Below are 6,673 nucleotides of genomic sequence, written 5' to 3'. Positions count from 1 at the left end.
ATATTATATTCTTATTACTTGACCTAATTGTATCCGCCTCTTTAATTAAATACGTATACGCGATGACAAGCTATAAAGTAATACTAGGCGTCATTAGCAGTGACTTGAGGTATTTATGTAGTATGTGATATTTTTATGGAGAATATTCCTTGAAAGAAAACGTAGACACCTGTAATATATGTGGCACAGGCAAAACTTATGTATTTTAGCCTTGCATGGGATAAATTCTTCTTTGGTTAACAAGTATCTTCTCTTTTACTAGTTTTGTTTTTTTAATCAAGGTCACGATTAGTAAATTAAATTATACGAACAAGGAAATATTAAGGACTTAAGAGTATCGACTTATTTAGAACCTCTAAAACATAGACCACACAAGCTGGATAGGCCTTTAAATTTTTTAAAAGCATAGTGCGTCCAGATCTTTCGAAGAGGGTATATATGCTGCTTGAGAGGCTCGGGTCTACGGTAGCAGGTGTGTTTCTAGGAACTCGGTAATTTTTTTCGGGACTCTGCAATTATATTGAAAATCTATTAAATATACGGAAAAGGCTCAAATATGCATTGAACTATCGAAAATGGCTCATTTATGCCACTCATCAATAGTTTGGCTCATTTATGCCATCGAACTATTGGAAATGGTTCATTTATACCACTCATCAATAGTTTGACTCATTTATGCCATTGCCTGTTACCAAAATGACTCATCCATGCCATTTTTCATTAATGTCGGTTTTATAATACCAGATATGACACGTGACCTCCAATTAGAGGTCTACGTCTTTTAATTAAACCAGTCAAATTTTAAATCTCAAATTAATTAAAAAAAAAACCCGACCCATACACCCTACCCACCCACAACCATAATCTAGTTGGAGGCCACATGTCATATCTGGTATTGTAAAACCGGCGTTAATGAAAAATGGCATTGATGAGTCATTTTGGTAACGGGCAATGGCATAAATGAGCCAAACTATTGATGATTGGCATAAATGAGTCATTTCCGATAGTTCGATGGCATAAATGAGCCAAACTATTGACGAGTGGCATAAATGAGCCATTTATGATAGTTCGATGGCATATTTGAGCCTTTCCGTTAAATATTTAACTACAGTCAGACCTCTCTATAACAGCATACGTATATAACAGCACCTCTCTATAACAATCAAGTTTTTTCGGAACCTATTTTTTATGTTATATTTTACTTCTCTATAACAAGATTTTACCTATAACAGCAATAACCAACTTTACAACATTACGTTCTTTGTAAAATTACACTCATATAACAGCTATATTCCTTTTTAGGTGATATAATAATTAATCATCTTTATGAAAATAAAATATCTATGATTACTAATAATAAGTGTAGAGATTTTGACCAGTGCCGGCCAGAGAGCCAAGCCACTAAAGTGGGGGCTTTAGGCCCCAAAATTTTGGGGGCCCTATTTTTTCATTTGATGTTCGGTACCAGTATCGAATTTCCCGATTAATTCAATTTCAAGACACGCAAGGCCGATTAAAGAGGAAAGCACTCCCTATCAAGATTTTTATTTTTATTTTGAGGCTTGAATTCAAGACCTCTAGTTAAGGGAGGATGAGGCCTAATTTTTACCTACAATTGATTTATAGGTTAATTTTTCTTTTAAAAAATATTGAACAAAAAAAAATAAGGCCTCCCGTTAAAATTGGTTTTAGGTCCCTAGCAGGATTTTTTTATTCTGAGGCTCGAACCTAAGACCTCCAGTTAAGGGAGAATGAGACCTAAATTTTACCTACATAGATTTATAGGTTAATTTTTTCGTTTAAAAAATATTGAGCAGAAAAAATAAGGTCTCCCGTTAAAATTGGCTTTAGGCCACCGATCTTATTGAGCCGCCCTGGATTTTGATCAAATATTTGATCTTTAATATTTTATTTATGACAAAGAATATCATGTGGATATATATATTTTCATCATTAAAAGATTCTCCTTCATTATACAAAGTGTGATTAAGCTTAGAATTTAACAATAAAAAATTAAATTTTATGTATCTTTTGTGTGTACAACAACGAAATATTATTTAAATAATAATATTGTTATATATGTGTAACAATCATTCTAAAAAATTTCAAATCCAATGATGTTATTATAGAGAGGGTTGAGTGTATATATAAATAGGAACCACCAGTAACAAACTGGATGGCTGATTTCGTGGCAACGAAAGGACCAGCTGAGGCGCTCGTTTTTGTATTCCAGAACACTTTTATTGAATCTCATTAGCTTAAAATCCTTGATCGACCTATAAAAAAAAACTAATTTTACGAGATCGATGCCTGGACTGTGGAAAGTTCAAAATCATCACACTTTGGAAAAGCAAATCAATTATGAGTGGACACGGTGGCACTATTTCTCTATCTAGCCAGAAAGAATTTAGCCAACTGGCTATTTATTTAGTGCAATTATTCTGCCAATGGCAACTCCTTAATGAAATCTAAGCCGACTTGGCAAGTTGTTCAGCAAACTTTACTGCCTTTAGATAGGATCGCGTGTCATGCACCACTCCTTACGTTGCTAAATGCTAATCCTTGTATAGGCTGGTCGACAAAACAAAATCAAATTTATGAGAATTGAAATTCCGTTTGTCAATTTAGTCGTCAAGATAAGAGAATAAAATTTTCATCGTATATCTATGAAAAGATAAATTCTATATATTAATTTAATCACAAGTATAAATATTTTCACAGATTAGCACTGAACATTTTCATTGCACAGATATAAATAGAAATTATATTGGTATAGTACTTTAGCCTCCTACTAAATTTTTTTCTCATACAAAGATAGTATTTCATCAAACTAATCAATAAATGAAAATGAGCTATAAATCATTTAAATAGCTTACAAAATGAAAATGTTGTTTATCGCTACAAAAGCAATTTAGGATAACAATTAAATTTGTTTGAAAGTGGTTAAAGATAAGTAAATCGTATTCGATAAAAACAAATTTCTTGTAATTAGACCAAGAAATGTATGTAAATGCAAGAATACAAATGGCATAAAATAAAGAGACAAGAATTAGAAGTAATAAATTTTACTTGGCATAGCTTACTATGTTACATATTTATGGAACATAACTATACTTTTTAATAATTAAGTTTAATAGCTATAATATTATATTTTTACAACTTATAGCTACCCACTTTTCTACCAATTAACTTACCACTCCCCACACCCCTATATTTTAGTTGCACACTTTCTCTCTCCCACCTTTTCCTAAATATACGTTTCTAACTCTCATCTCCCCTAATTTCGTGCTTTTCAAATCAGTTTCTGATTTCTTTCACTTCCTTTTTTTACTCTGTATTAACTGCTCATTAATTTCAACCTTTTATTGCCAAAATTCAACTCTATTTCCTAAAATATGTAAGATTCTCTATTATTTTTATGTTCTCGCTCATCATCTTTGTTTCTTTTTGGGCTTTACTAAGCCACCGATTTCATCTTCTCTGTATTAAGTGGAAGTTTAAAGGTTTTTTTTTGTTTTGAGGGATCCATGTATCATTCATCCTCATGTCGTTTTAGACCACCGTCTTCTCCGGCGTCTTCTTCGGCGTGATCTGACCGACGTCAGTCGTCTTCTCTTTTCCGGTCAGATCTGTAGCAATTGCACGGTCAGATCTGTAGCAATTACAAAGACCCAGCCTATTTGACACGGTCAGATCTGTAGCAATTAAAAAGATCAACCTATTTGAACGGAAAATATTAAAGACCAAATCATTTAACCGCCATGACTGTTCCTAGACGCCCTTCGCCGCCGGCCACCGGAATTTTTGAATACAGATCTAAAGTTTTTGTTATTGGACAAGAGTAAAAATGTTCATGTTCTCCAAGAGGTATTTTTTTCTTATTAATGACCCTAGTTTCACTTCACCAGATATGTATTTTACTTGCATTTTAAGTATATTTTTATCGTATATTTCGATGAACTTCAGTTAAATCCCATTTTTTCAATTCACCAGATCTATATTTTGCATACATTTTAAGTATATTTTTGTCGTATCTTTTATTATTTCAATTAGTTTGTGTTTTGAGCTTCAGTTAATTCCTGTTTTTTCAATTCACCAGATCTGTATTTTGCGTACATTTTAAGTATATTTTTGTCGTATTTTTTATTATTTCAATTAGTTTGTGTTTTTAATTGTGTGTTATATATTTTTTCTACCTAATTTGTTACTTGTAAATTTATGCGATTTTGAATTTGTGTTTACTTTTTATCAAAGTATATTTTGTAGTATATATTCAATGTATTTGAAGTATATTTTTACAACACAGTCACACATTGTTGTAGTGACAACCACAGTGCATTTGACATTGATATATTTGCATTATATTTATAGTATATTTTCAGTATATCTTGAATGTGTTGTTATTTATTGTGGTTAATTTGTTATTTTGTTATTTTTTCATGTTTTGTTAATGTAAAGTTTCAGTATATCTTGACGCGTTACAGCTGAAATTGATGCAAAGTTTCTCCGTATGAGATACGACGCAAATCAACAAGGCAACCCTGAATGCATTTATTGATAACGAGCAACCACCAATACCTGTCAAGGCTACCGTTGATTATGATGCAATGATTTTAGTAGATGTTTAGGAGTAGATTTGTAGACAGAACAGTTTATGTTTTAAGTTGTTTTTTTTTCTCCAACTTTTTTTTGATGTATAACATCACTGTTGCGACATTATTTTTATGAAGATTTTAGAAGAAGTTTTATGTATTTTGGTAATGATCCCGCTTGTTATATAGTCTAATCGTAGATTTGAATTATGTTTTTATTACATTTATATTTTTCTTGTATAGTTACTGCTAAAAAATTACAAAGTGCATTTCAATATCAAGTTTGTATTTCCTACATGTTTTCACTATATCTTATTGATGAACCAGGAAGAGTTCTATGCATTTTCTCTATATATTCATGGTGCACTTGAATTCATTATTGAACCATAAAATCCATTTTTCTGTACAATATACTTCAAAAATTAAAGAACAATTTTAATACTTCTAAAATACATACAAAATACAAGTGAAATATATTATAAATATATTCATTACGATTCAAATCTTACGGATCAATTAGAATACACTCAAAAATACAATCATAATACAGATAAAATACAGTGAATCAAAAGCCACCCTTAGGGATTAAAGTTTTTTTATGGAGTCAAGTTTTCCCATCTTATTAAAGTTACTAAATAATATTCAATATCAGCTTATTGCACTCAATAACTAATATTTTTTGTAACGAACATTTTGATTTTTAATAATGTAATTTCATTGAATATTTTTAATAACGAACACAAAACCGATGGTCATAGCATCAGGAGACAATCTCAACTTGTCACTATGCAATTCAGTTGATGAACAAATCAAACTTTGCGTGATTTATGGAACATTAAAAAGAGATTTTTTTTTTAGTTATATTTTGGGAAAAAATATGAAGAGAGTTTTTGAATTCAAATTTTATGTGAATGACTAGATGTTGAATGAGATATGTGATTAGATATGGAGGAGAATGAGATTTGCGTGATTTATGAAACATTAAAAATAAATTTCTGTTTAGTTTGAAAAAGATTTTTTTCCTTAAATAGAGGCATTATTTGTTCAACAGTTCCGTGTATTTAGTCTGTATTTTGGCTATATTTATGCGACGCGTCCAGAACCTAAATATAGGAAAAAATAGTTACGTATTGTAAATAATGAACTTATAGTTATTGCTTGTTAGAAGCAGCTAAAAGGTAGCTATTTGTGAAACTTTTACTTAGAAGTATAGTGTGAAGCTTGTGGTATTTCGAGAGCTCAAATAATGGAGTTAGAATTACCAGTGTGAAAGTGAGGAGTGTTCCTTCTCCTAGAAGGTATATTTATTTACGCAAACCCTAGAGTTTTCAACACGAAAGTAAGTGAAATGACTACACCACAGTGCAAACGTCCCATTGAACAGTGAACCAAGGCTCGAGGTTGCTCGACGTTCGGTTAAGGAGTTCTTGGAAGTGCACTCTAGTTGTAAAAGGTGTCATGGCCGGGTAGAATGATCCTGTGACAACGTAACGACTCTATTAGTTCCTCGATCACAGAGTATTGTATGCCTTACTAGGATGTCAGCGGTCCAAGACATACCAATAATGATGCGGGGCACCCTTAGGTTGTGACTGAGAACCTACCTGTCAATCTGAATCGGGCTGAATTGATATCTCCACATGTTTATTTCCGATGGGTCCATCTACTAAGTCCGGATTTTACCCATACAAATGTGTTTTGCAGACACATGCATCAATTGAAATATTTCAAAAAAACAAAAATACGCCCTCTATCCATTTTTACTTGTCATGTATTGTCTTGACACGCATATTAAGAAGCAAAAAGTAGAATGATAATTTTGCTATATTCCCATAATAAGTAACTCAACGATTGAAATCAATAAAACATATTTTGAACTTGTCAATCCAATAATTAATAATAAGAGTAAAATAGATATGAAATGACAATTATCTCTTGATTTTTCAAATTAAATAAATAATAATGGATAATCATTTTTAGTATACAGGACAAGTAAAAATAAATGAAATAAATATTAAACACGCATGACAGTGCGTATCATCACGCAGCACAAAGGAGCGTGTAAAGAACTAGCTTAGGGG

This window comes from Lycium barbarum, chromosome 1, assembly GCF_019175385.1.
Source record: "Lycium barbarum isolate Lr01 chromosome 1, ASM1917538v2, whole genome shotgun sequence".
Classification (NCBI taxonomy): domain Eukaryota; kingdom Viridiplantae; phylum Streptophyta; class Magnoliopsida; order Solanales; family Solanaceae; genus Lycium; species Lycium barbarum.
This window is presented reverse-complemented; position numbering follows the sequence as displayed.